Below are 13,993 nucleotides of genomic sequence, written 5' to 3'. Positions count from 1 at the left end.
CTGGGAGGCTAAGCATGACGCAAGTGGCGGCTGAGCACACGTTCATCACCAAACGACGCGCGCAAGAGATCTTTCACGCGTCTAGCAATATGGGGTGGAGCGCCATCCTGCATAAACATCGTACGTTCCAGCATAAACATTGTACGTTCCAGCAGGTGTTTATCAGCCAGGCTGGGGATGATGCGATTCTGTGACATACCGGCGTACTTCTCACCCGTCACGGTAGAAAAAAAAAATGGCTCTGAGCACTATGGGACTTAACATCTATGGTCATCACTCCCCTAGAACTTAGAACTACTTAAACCTAACTAATCTAATGACATCACACAACACCCAGGCATCACGAGGCAGAGAAAATCCCTGACCCCGCCGGGAATCGAACCCGGGTGTGGGAAGCGAGAACGCTACCGCACGACCACGAGCTGCCGACGTCGTCACGGTAGCAGTTACAAAATCAGGTTCACCCATTTCCTGGAAGAAAAGATGCCCGATAACGGTAGAAATGGTAAATCCAACCCATACCGTGACTTTCTCGTCGTGCTATGGAGTTTCCACGGTAGTTCTAGGATTTTCGGTAGCCCGAATTCTTCAGTTGTAGGCGTTGACAGACCCTCGGAGCGTCAAATGAGTGTCGTCGGTCCACAACACGTTACTCTACCAATCGTCATCTTCCGCCATCTTTTGAAACGCCCACACCGCAAATGCCCTCCGCTTCACTAAATTGCTAGCTAACAGTTCATGATGCCGATGGATTTTGTACGGATATCATCGGAGGGTACACCTCAGTGGCAACCAAACAGTAGTGTATGGAATGCCGGTGCGACGTGCGACCCGTGCATAGACGAACCCGCTACAGTATCCATTTCTTCCTTAACTGTCGCAGCAGCATTACGCCTTGTGCTCGGTCAGCCACTACGGGGTCTGTCGTCTAAACAACCCGTGGCTTCGATCTTCGAAATCATTCTCGCCACAGCTGCATTTGTCAACGGACCTTTACTGGTTCGAATCCCCTTCCTATGGCGATAGGATCGTAACGCTGAACTAGCACATTCCCCATTCTGATAATACAGCTTCACTAAAAGCGTCTTTTCAGGTAACGTCAACTTGCTGCGACTGCTGGAGCATCTGATTCTCTCTCTCTCATTGCAGCTTCTTTTATTGTCATGCGCAGTTACTGACGTTTTGCTGTCCAGTGCCATCTGTCGGATATTTTGTGAACTTTGTTTTTTTTCGATTCTAATAAAACCCCATGTCAATTAAAGCATGTGTGTCAATTTTTACCTCTCTATCTATATTATTCCGTGGTTTATTAAGTTTTCAAATTTATGCTGACTTTTTGATCACCCGGTATTTTCAATAGGGGGGAATAAGTACTGAAAGTTCATTGTTTGTTTGACTTGAGGAGGGGACTAGAAAGAGACGTCATCGGTCTCATCGGGATCTCCGGCTTTATTCCGCAAGGTTACCGCCCTTCGATTGTGCAATTTCCGCACTAATCGAAACGCTAGGGTTTCAGGTGCCAACCAGCCAGCCAGCCAGCCGAGCAGCAGCGGTCGAGCCGTGCAGTAGCAGTCCAGCAGTGCAGCAGCAGCAGCGGTCCCGGCCAGCAGCAGTGGTCCAGCCGGCAGCAGCCAGCCAGACCTCCAGCAGCGGCGGTCCAGTCAGCCCGCCCCTCCAGCAGCGGCAGCAGCAGCGGCCCCGGTCCCGGCCCCGGCCCCGTGTGCGGCAGCAGCAGCAGCTGCGGCGGCATTCCTGCCACCCGTCGTCGGCGTCAGCGTCAGCGCTAGCAGCGTGGGACTCTGGTCCTCATCCGTCTTCGTCTACCTCCGTCTTCGTCTTCTTCCGTCTCCGTCTTCGACTCCGTCTGTTCCCAGTTTTTTTGTCGTCATGTCAGCCCCTACCACCACTACGACCACAGCCATAGTTTACACTTCCCCCTCTGCCGCCACCACCACCATTACATGGTGTGCCCAGTCACACCCCCCTCTTTCCTTCCCTCCTCTTCTTACTCTCCCTTTGCCCTCACTCTTTGTCGCCCCCACTCCAGCTTCTTCCTCCTGCTCCTCTCCCTCTGATCCTTTCCCCCCACTCCGCCAGCCTGTCACTGCAGCTCCAGCTAGGGTAGTGGCCCGTCGGGCCCTGGTGCTCCCATCTCTCTCCTCACTCCCAGATGGGATTCCGTTCTCATTTCCTCCCCCAGCGCTACCCTCCAAACTGACATCCTCTCCCGCCTCCCCATCACCCGTTTTTGCCATGTTTCCCTCACCCCTGCTCCATCTCCAACTCCAACTCGTCAACCCCAAACCCCGCGTCGCCTGCCGACCCTCTCTGCCGTGATCACTCGGCTCAGTCCGTCAATCATGGAGGAGGAGGTGTTGGCGGAGCTCAAGGCCCATCCCACACTGGAGGTGCGGGCGGTCCGCCGCATTTTCAACTCGGCCGGCCCCACCCGCCTTATGAGGGTTTTCTCTGAGGACGCCCCCTCCATTGACCGACTCATGAAGGAGGGTGCCCTCTTCAACCAGCGCTACAAGGTCGACCCCTCCCGTTCCCCTCCTCAATCCCTGTGCTGCCAGAGGTGTCTGCGCTATAATGCACACCCGACAGCCGAGTGCCACAAGGCTCCCACCTGCCCGCATTGTAGACAAGCGCACTTCTTCCGGCAGTGCCCTAACCTCCAATCCCCTCCCTTCTGCAATACCTGCAATCTCCCCCATCCCACCTACTCCCAAAAGTGTAAAGCCCGTCCCCCTCCGACCACTCCTGAACTCACCGAACCTGTCCGTCCTCGTCCTCTGGACGCCCCCACCCCTCCTGGCAATTCCCTTCGCCCCCCCCCCCCCCCCGCACTGCTGAGGACATCTTTAGGTTCCTCACCATTGTCCTACAAAACGTCCACCCTTTCCAGCTCCCTCACACCCTCCAACAGGTCTCCCTCACCGCCCGTTCCATTTTCCACTTGAAAATGTATGCCACCTACTCCAACAACCAGGCCCATTTCACCTTCTCCCATCTTGACACCCTTGTCTAAATCCTTGTCATGGTGCGACGGCACTGTATCCTTTTCAACAACATCCACTCCCTTCCCGCCAACAAGAACCTCTTCCTGCATACCCTTGCCACCCACCACGTGGATGCCTTCCTCCTCAATGAAACTTTCCTTCAACCCCACCACACCATCCACACGTCACCCTACCCCCATCACCGCTCCGATAGTCCCCTCCCGATTGCGCGTGACGCCAGATCCCAGTTCGGCTCAAACCTCTCCTTCCCGACCCCACCGAGCACCTGATCCTTAGTCTCTTCTTCCCCAGCCTTACCGCGACCTGCGCCACCATCTACGTCCACCCTAATGTCCCTATCCCCTTCGACTTCCTCTCCCACATTGACTGTACCTTCTCCTCCTACGTGATCGCCGCCGACCTCGACATCCTAGTGGTCCGCCGCCCAGTTACGGCGGTGGCATCGGTTCCTCTCCTCCCTTCAAGGCGACCTCATGCCCATCCCCCAGCACACCCGAATCCAACTCCACTCCCGATGTTATCCTTTCCTCCCCTAACCTCCCCTAACCGCATAACGGTGGATGTCCTGGAGCCTATTGGTAGCGACCATCTCCGTCCTGCTCACCATTTCAAACGGTGTCGCCCCTGCCCCAACCCTCGTAATGACCCTCCCACAAAGTATGTCCATGACTATCCCTGTGCCGACTGGAATGCCTACCGGGATAACCTTTCTACCCAGGTCGATAGCCACCCCTTCACCTACCACCACCCTGATGATGTAACCCATGCAGCCTCCTTTCTCCAGTAGGCCTTGTCTGAGGCTGTAGAGGCCCACATCCCTACTGTCTCCATCCACCCCCACCATTCTACCTTACCCCCTCAGGCTGTCCTCCTCCTCCGTGAATCCCGCCGTCTCTATCGTGCCTTCCTCCACATGCGTGACCCGGACACACTCCGAGGCCACTGGCAACTCCAGCGACACACTCGAAATTTGCTCGTGGGTGAGAAACGCCGGGACAGGCGACAGACTTACACCCATTTAAATGCTACCCTGCCTATAAACTAGTCCAAGTTCTGGTCAGCCTTCTGTCGCCTTACCGGAACTAAACCCTCCCCCTACTATCCTCTTCTCCATGATGATCACCCATTCCCTGTCACCCTTAGTGAGGGCAATCACTTTGCCTCTTACCTCTCTGATTTCTTTTCCATCCCTGATGATCCCCAGTTCGATTACTCTCTCTTCCCGGATGACCGCGATCGAACTGACACCTCTGTCCCTCCAATCGCACCTGGTTTCCAGTACTTGGATAACATTGCACAAACGGAACTCATTGCCCCTATCACTATACAGGGTCTCATTGCTACACTCCGCACGAAACGCAACACCACTCCTGGTCACGATCGTGTCACCTACCGTCACCTTCGTGAAGCTCCTGTCTCTTTCCTCTCCACCCTGGCCAGGCTCTACAATGTAGTCCTGTCCACCGGTTACTACCCCGGCCTGTGGAAAACCTCCTGTATCCTGATGTTCCTTAAACCTGGTAAACCGCTATCCGTCATCTCCTCCTACCGTCCCACAAGCCTTACCTCGGTCTTCAGCAAGGTCCTGGAATCTATCCTCACCCGCCGCATCCACTAGCATCTCCGCCAGCACCGCCTCCTTCCTGTTACCCAGTGTGGCTTTCGGCCATCCTTCTCTTCTGACGACCTTCTCCTTCACCTCAGTCATCTCCTTTCCGAACAGCTTAATTCCCGTCGCTCCGCAATCTTCCTCTCCCTAGACCTCGAACGTGCTTATGACCGCGTATGGCATTCCGGTCTCTTCCTCAAGCTCCGAACCTTCGCCCTTCCCATTAATTACTTCCGTCTGATCGGCTCCTTTCTCTCTCACTGTCCTGCCTACGTCACCATCCATAACACGGATTCCTACACCTTTTTTCCATCCGCCGGTGTGCCCCAAGGCTCCGTCCTCTCTCCCCTTCTGTACCTTTTATATACGGCGGACATGCCGCCGCCGTCATCCCCCGTCCACCTTCTCCAGTTTGCCGATGACACCGCCTTCCTTGCCCTTGCCTCCACCCTCCAGCGCTCCCAACACCTTCTCCAATCCCATCTTGACCGGTTCACCGCTTGGTGCAACCAGTGGTTGCTCCAGGTCAATCCCTCCAAAACCCAGGCGGTCATTGTAGGCAAAACCACCCGTTCCTTCTGCCTCCTTGATTTCTATCTCACCGTCTATGGCCGTCCTAGCGCCCTCACCCCCACCCTTAAGTACCTTGGGGTCACCCTTGACCGTCGACTCTCCTGGACCCTCCATCTCTGGACAATCCAAGCCGAGGCACGCTCCCGACTCCGTCTCCTCAAGCTCCTTTCCGGCCGAACGTGGGGTCTGAACCCCTCCACCATACTCCACACCTATAAATCCCTCATCCACCCTGTCCTTTGTTACGCCCATCTGGCCTAGATCTCCGCCCCCCCCCCCTACCTTTTATAAATCCCTCCAAATCCTTGAACGCCATGCTCTCCGCCTTGCCTATCGCATCCGTCTCCCCTCCCCCACGCTGATCCTGTACGATCTCATACCTTTCCCCCACCTCCTTTTCCTTGAGAGGATACGGATCCTGTACATCTCCCGCAAACTCGATCCTCCTCACCAACTTGTCTCACCGTGTTTTTTGTGTATCTGTGACCACTATTTTTTAACCCATCACTATGATTATTCTGTTTCTCCAATCTGTGTTCTGTCATTGTCAACACTATGGCTGAAGAGCGGCGTAGCATGCTGCTGACAGCCTACCTGATTGTATAGGTATTAAAATAACAATAAAGGAAAAAAAACGGTCTCATCGGGTTAGGTTAGGGTGGGGAAGGAAGACAGCAATCCACTTTCAGAGGAACCATCCCGACATTTGCCTGAAGAGATTTAGAGAAATCACGTAAAACCGAAATCAGGATGGCCGGACGCGGGTTTGAACCGTCGTCCTCACGAATACGAGTGCAGTATGTTAACCACTGGGCCACCTCGCTCGGTGAAAGCTGGCAATGACAAAAAGAACACGATTAAAAACCAATCTGAATGCTCTACTTTTTACCAACTCCTGCTATTCGCTGTACGACTGCTTTAAGTACACTTATTCATTATATTGAGGAGTAATTCACGAAAGTGAACCGAACAGTAGACATTTATTCTTTAAGGTTCAAATATTAGCTCTTTAGGAGCTTTATGACATTAGTGAGTCACTAAGATATATTGGGAACTACGAGAATTTTATTACCAGTTTTTGAGTGGGTTCATCAGTCTGGTGTCCTTATTAAGCTAGATTAACGGAGGAAGAGGTAGAAAAGGTCGTATTGCACATTTAGTAGCGGGATCGGTCGGTAAACACGAGAGCGTTAGGGATGCTGTTTTTGTTGTTGTGGTTGTGTCAAAAAGCCAATGATTTCTGTCACTAGTCGAAAGACGCGCCTCTATAGCCGTGATCACTGATCGTGCGGTGGCACTCGACTCAGAGGTAAGGCAGCTGGAATCTTGGTGGTGTCACATTTTCACTGTCAGTATTTGCTCGATAAGGGGAGGACAGGTAGTGACGTAAAGCTCCTGATCAGCAGTCTTTGCGCCAATGCCCTGGATTAAATTCCGAACCTCTCCGCGGTGTCTAATGGAGTGAGGGCTTGTGATCCAGTCGATGGTGATCCGTTCGTCGAATGGTGACGTGAAGCTCAGTGCTGATCGAGGGGAGTAGACTGCGTGCCGGCACGGGGTTCCACCCCTTCCCTTCAAGCGTACATCACAGCCATCCACACGACGCAAATCGCAGCCCACTTTACACAACTAGGAGTCACGAGAAGTGGCAACGCTGTGAAGACGGCAAACTCAACATTGTGTACATTGTGAATGCTTGGCTTCGGTTGCTGTGAGATACGCTACTTTTATTACTGTAAACTTACAGCGTAATGATTACATCAAACAAAAAAATGATAGCATACAGCCAAAAAAGGAGCGAATAAAAATTCAAGGAAGCTTAATTTATTTCAAGGAAAATAAAACTTTAGTAACATAGTGATGATGTTTTAATTGTGGTGCAATTCTGTACCCAAGTAAATTCATGTTTCGCTTTTACCTATCTGATTCTAGTTTTGGCCTATTGAGTCTCCTGATTTAGAAAGTGTGGTATATGGAAACAGTAGAGGTTATACTAATGTCAAACTATACTGTATGAAATATTCCCTACCACAAAGTTTTCAAAGGAGTTACATAAAGGGAAGTTGTATCCACACGGCACCTTTTCCTTGCATTCCCTAATTTGCGAGCCGTCGTTTTCAGTAATTGCAAACACATTTTCAGACACCAGGATTCTGTCAAAACAGGCGTCGGCGCGGGATATATATCATGTCCTGCAGCAGAGGCGCCCACCAAACATCGTGGAGACCAAAAGCCCCCAGGTTAATTGGAAGGTGGTGTGGCGGACGATACACGCGGTTACACTGGACACAGACGTCCGATCCACATGGTACATCACAGTCAATGGTAAACAGATGACCCGATCACGCCTCCACAAGATAAAAATGGCGGGATCGCCTCTATGTGTAGACTGCGGATTGCCAGACACGGACGAACACCGTCTCATATGTGGGGTGGCAGAAGACGTGTGGCGCTTGGTGCGACAAATTTTGTCGTATTTTCTATGAGTGACACAGGAACACATTGTACCTCCGTTTCTACTATTTCCGGATCAACAGTATTTCCCGCCCACCAAGACCAACGCGGTCACGTGGATCCGTGCGCATGCGGTATACTATTTATTTCACGATGGACCTAAAGATGTATTCGACTTTTGGAACTACCTACGAGAACGTCATTGCAAGGTCGTACTGGACCCAAAATACGGATAGTATTTCTCTAATTACTTAGGGGGTGCCCTACGCGATCCTCCACGCAGCTGGATTATCAACAGGTAGGAGAAGACACCCTTTCAGTGAGCTGACAAGACTAAATTCGATTCTCGGTGGAATAACATACGACATACGTGAAGACGTACCATGATGATGAAGCGTAGGGAGAGCAGCGACACACCCTTCTGCATCATGTACGCAGCACTTTTTTTTTTTTTTTTGTTTTCCCCATGTACTTTACCTCGGGGTAAGAACGTGCCGAGATATTGTTTTGTTTACTCAGAGCACGATGCGGTGCTAGGTACATTTATTTTTGTTGTGGTATTAAGTACAACCAAATTAAGAATACATTAAAACAGTAAATAAAAATAAATAAATAAATAAATAAAAATTACCACAAAAGATTTCCCCTTACAATCCACGATTCCTTGATACCTTGACGGGCGAGGGGGACACTGTGGCCAGGCCTCGGGTTACACCCCTGATAACTCTGCCCTCCCCACCCTCCTTAATAATAATAATAATAATAATAATAATAATAATAATAATAATAAGCCCCGTAGCCGCTGGATCGATGGATCGAGTCCCGTTCGTCAGTTTCTTTTCTTTATTTTCAACACAGTAAAAAAAATTAAAAAAAAGTAGCCAAGAGCGCTTAATGCGCTGCTTCCTGGAGTCCGGTAGGCACGCTGGACGCGTATCGATTCCGTCCGGCAGATTAACGACGAGGGCCGGTATGCCAGCCAGCCTGGATGTGGTTTTTAGGCGGTTTTCAACACCCCGGTAGGTGAATACCGGAGTGGTCCCCACATTCCGCCTCAGTTACACGACTCGCAGATATTTGAAAGACGTTCGCACTGTTCCATGGCTTACACTCGACGCAGACATCTGGGGAGGGGGGGGGGGGGCGGTATGGGGTGGCGACAGGAAGGGCATCCGGCACCCTCTGCAACTGACACCACCAAATCCGTAGTAACAAGGCCGACCCCGCGCTGCAATGGGACAAAAGCATACAAGAAATGATGATGACATAATAGCAAGTTACTGTCAGTTTTTACAATTATTGGCGTGGGAAATGTGTTTCTAACTTGTGAGTGCAAACTGGTCCAGCTGTCCTATAGAGCTGCACAGTATTATGCCTTCGTGTATATAACAAGATTTCTCTACGTTTAACTTTGACTCTTGGACATTGAAATGGCGAGAATAATAGTGATACGTTCGTGCACACTTCTGTTAATCGTAGAATTGCGCTAATTAATGTGCATACCATACGTCTTACCATGTAATTGACTTCCGTACCATTTTCTGTTGTCGTGTATTACATTTTACGACACTTGTTAAAATTGCATTTGTGGCTATTTAAATACGGATAATGTTACGTATGAAGCAGAACCATGGGCCTCATGGAAAAAAGGTGACTCGGCTGAGTCGCGCAGTTTGACTCTTAGTCAGATCACAAGGGTTGGCCATTAACTGCACGCGTTGATCACGTAGGCTGACGTCAGGACCAATCAACTATACTTGAAGGGATGTATCTGGAACATCTTAGGTGATTAGAAAGTTAGTATACAGGAATACAGTTAAATACTTAGCTTTAATTCAGCATCAGCGGTGAACGTCGATCATGACTTTGTACAATAATTTACAAGTGCAGATATAGATTGAACTGCGAACACTTCTTTAGAACTCTGATTGCTCCATACTTACAGATCAACTGTATGTGGCGCCTGGCTAGGTCGTAGCTACTGACTTACCTGAAGGCTATGCTAACTAGCGTCTCTGCATTTGAGATCTCTGAAGCTATAACGAGTGAACCATTCCTATTAAAGTCGGCTGTAGAACTGGCCAGTGCGCTAGCTTGTCTCGTAAGACCAGCCTAGTGGCGGCGCTCGGTCTGCTAGCGTCGACAGAGGCGACTCGCGGGTCCGATGTGTACTGACGGACCGCGGACGATTTGAAGCCTACACCCTAGCAAGCGTGGTGCCTTGGTGTGACACCACACAGAATATAAGTGATTAGTTCTAGTGCGCATGCTATAACAATAGAGATACTTACTAAAACAGTCTTGAAACTTCCTGGCAGATTAAAACTGTGTGCCGGACCGAGTCTCGAACTCGGGACCTTTGCCTTTCGCGAGCAAGTGCTCTACCAACTCAGCTACCCAAGCACGACTCACGCCCCGTCCTCACAGCTTTACTTCTGCCAGCACCTCGTCTCCTACCATTCAAACTTTACAGAAGGTCTCCGCTGCAGAGTGAAAATCTCGTTCTGGAAACATCCCCTAGGCTCTGGCTAAACCATGTCTCCGCAATGTCCTTTCTTTCAGGAGTGCTAGTCTTACACATTTCGCAGGAGAGCTTCTGTAAACTTTGGAAGATAGGAGACGAGGCACTGGCAGAAGTAAAGCTGACCGCGAAAGGCAAAGGTCCCGAGTTCGAGTCTCGGTCCAGCACACAGTTTTAATCTGCCAGGAAGTTTCATATCAGCGCACACTCCGCTGCAGAGTGAAAATCTCATTCTTAAAACAGTGTTGTTCTTAACGTGCAACAATACGTCCGTTCTGAAAAACCGGCCGTCTATTTGACAGCTGCGCGATTTTGTCACACTGAAGACCCCGGCTTGTGTGGAGATAGCTATGCACAGACACACATGGGATTGCTTTAAGTCTGTTTAAGTCCCGGGCACTGGACACAGGAGGGAGTCAAGGCAGCGGCAGACGCTTCGGCAGGTGCGTCCTCCTGCCCGGTATACCCGTATACCCTGAGAGAGCGCCGACCCAGCGACGCCTAGGCTCTCCCGCTCTGCAAACACGGCCAGCGCCACACCGCCTGTAAAAACTGTTTTAACCCGGGCAAACAGAGGACGCGCCCCGCTGCCTGCGGCGCCCGACACGTTTGCTTTCGTTTCGTCCAAATAAGAAGAAGGGACGCTGCTCCTTAAAAAGCCACATCGTCGTCTCATAATGGAACTGTTGCCCAAGCATTAACATATGGGAGCACTATTTGGCTTCTCTTCCAGTTTGGTCTTCCGTCTTTCGTAGTCCTTGCTAAGCACAACGTGTACGTGTAAGTGTGTGGTTGTATGTGTGTGTGTGTGCGTGTGTACGAAAACGCGTGCATACGATTTATCTACATCTACATTTATACTCCGCAAGCCACTCAACGGTGTGTGGCGGAGGGAACTTTACGTGCCAGCCGGCCGGGATGGCTTAGCGGTTCTAGGCGCTACAGTCTGGAACCGCGCGACCGCTACGGTCGCAGGTTCGAATCCTGCCTCGGGCATGGATGTGTGTGATTTCCTTAGGTTAGTTAGGTTTAAGTAGTACTAAGTTCTAGGTGACATGACCTTAGAAGTTAAGTCCCATAATGCTCAGAGCCATTTGAACCACTTTACGTGCCACTGTCATTACCTCCCTTTTCTGTTCCAGTCGCGTATGGTACGCGGAAAGAACGACTGTTTGAAAGCCTCCGCGCGCGCTCGAATCTCTCTAATTTTACATTCGTGATCTCCTCGGGAGGTATAAGTAGGGGGAAGCAGTATATTGGATACCTCATCCAGAAACGCACCCTCTCGAAACCTGGCGAGCAAGCTACACAGCGATGCAGAGCGCCTCTCTTGCAGAGTCCGCCACTTGAGTTCGCTAAACATCTCCGTAACGCTATCACGGTTGCCAAATCACCCTGTGACTAAACGCGCCGCTCTTCTTTGGATCTTCTCTGTCTCCTCCGTCAACCCGATCTGGTACGGAGCCCACACTGATGATCAATACACAAGTATAGGTCGAACGAGTGTTTTGTAAGCCACCTCCTTTGTTGATGGACTACATTTTCTAAGGACTCTCCCAATGAATCTCAACCTGGTACCCGCCTTACCAACGATTAATTTTATATGATCATTCCACTTCAGATCGTTCCGCACGTATACTCCCAGATATTTTACAGGGAAGTGTGATGGGTCCGCTGTTGTTTTCTATCTACATAAATGATCTTTTGGATAGGGTGGATAGCAATGTGCTGCTGTTTGCTGATGATGCTGTGGTGTACGGGAAGGTGCCGTCGTTGAGTGACTGTAGGAGGATACAAGATGACTTGGACAGGATTTGTGACTGGTGTAAAGAATTGCAGCTAACTCTAAATATAGATAAATGTAAATTATTGCAGATGAAAAGGAAAAAGAATGCTGTAATGTTTGAATACTCCGTTAGTTTTGTAGCCCTTGACACAGTCACGTCGATTAAATATTTGGGCGTAACAATGCAGAGCGATATCAAGTGGGACAAGCATGTAATGGCAGTTGTGGGGAAGGCGGATGGTCGTCTTCGCTTCATTGGTAGAATTTTGGGAAGATGTGGTTCATCTGTAAAGGAGACCGCTTATAGAACGCTGGTGCGACCTATTCTTGACTATTGCTTGAGCCTTTGGGATCCCTATCAGGTCGGATTGAGGGACCACATAGAAGCAATTCAGAGGCGGGCTGCCAGATTTGTTACTGGTAGGTTTGATCATCACGCGGGTGTTACGGAGATGCTTCAGGAACTCGGGTGGGAGTCTCTAGAAAAAAGGAGGCGTTCTTTTCGTGAATCGCTACTGAGGAAATTTAGAGAAGCAGTACAGTTTTACTGCCGCCAACTTATATTTCGCGGACGACCACAAAGATAAGACAAGAGACATTAGGGCTCGTACAGCGGCATATAGATAGTCATTTTTCCCTCTTTCTGTTTGGGAGTGGAACAGGGAAAGAAGATGCTAGTTGTGGTGCGTGGTACCCTCCGCCACGCACCGTATGGTGGATTGCAGAGTATGTATGTAGATGTAGATGTAGATCCTGCGTCGCCACATATAGTGTAGTAATGGACATCGGCGGAAATTGTTAACGACAATAAAAAATTAGAAAAACCATGGTAATTGAAATACACTCCTGGAAATTGAAATAAGAACACCGTGAATTCATTGTTCCAGGAAGGGGAAACTTTATTGACACATTCCTGGGGTCAGATACATCACATGTCCACACTGACAGAACCACAGGCACATAGACACAGGCAGCAGAGCATGCACAATGTCGGCACTAGTACAGTGTATATCCACCTTTCGCAGCAATGCAGGCTGCTACTCTCCCATGGAGACTATCGTAGAGATGCTGGATGTAGTCCTGTGGAACGGCTTGCCATGTCATTTCCACCTGGCGCCTCAGTTGGACCAGCGTTCGTGCTGGACGTGCAGACCGCGTGAGACGACGCTTCATCCAGTCCCAAACATGCTCAATGGGGGACAGATCCGGAGATCTTGCTGGCCAGGGTAGTTGACTTACACCTTCTAGAGCACGTTGGGTGGCACGGGATACATGCGGACGTGCATTGTCCTGTTGGAACAGCAAGTTCCCTTGCCGGTCTAGGAATGGTAGAACGATGGGTTCGATGACGGTTTGGATGTACCGTGCACTATTCAGTGTCCCCTCGACGATCACCAGAGGTGTACGGCCAGTGTAGGAGATCGCTCCCCACACCATGTTGCCGGGTGTTGGCCCTGTGTGCCTCGGTCGTATGCAGTCCTGATTGTGGCGCTCACCTGCACGGCGCCAAACACGCATACGACCATCATTGGCACCATTTCAGAAGCGACTCTCATCGCTGAAGACGACACGTCTCCATTCGTCCCTCCAATCACGCCTGTCGCGACACCACTGGAGGCGGGCTGCACGATGTTGGGGCGTGAGCGGAAGACGGCCTAACGGTGTGCGGGACCGTAGCCCAGCTTCATGGAGACGGTTGCGAATGGTCCTCGCCGATACCCCATGAGCAACAATGTCCCTAATTTGCTGGGAAGTGGCGGTGCGGTCCCCTACGGCACTGCGTAGGATCCTACGGTCTTGGCGTGCATCCGTGCGTCGCTGCGGTCCGGTCCCAGGTCGACGGGCACGTGCACCTTCTGCCGACCACTGGCGACAACATCGATGTACTGTGGAGACCTCACGCCCCACGTGTTGAGCAATTCGGCGGTACGTCCACCCGGCCTCCCGCATGCCCACTATACGCCCTCGCTCAAAGTCCGTCAACTGCACATACGGTTTACGTCCACGCTGTCGCGGCATGCTACCAG

This window comes from Schistocerca gregaria, chromosome 5 (genome assembly GCF_023897955.1).
Source record: "Schistocerca gregaria isolate iqSchGreg1 chromosome 5, iqSchGreg1.2, whole genome shotgun sequence".
Classification (NCBI taxonomy): Eukaryota; Metazoa; Arthropoda; class Insecta; order Orthoptera; family Acrididae; genus Schistocerca; species Schistocerca gregaria.
This window is presented reverse-complemented; position numbering follows the sequence as displayed.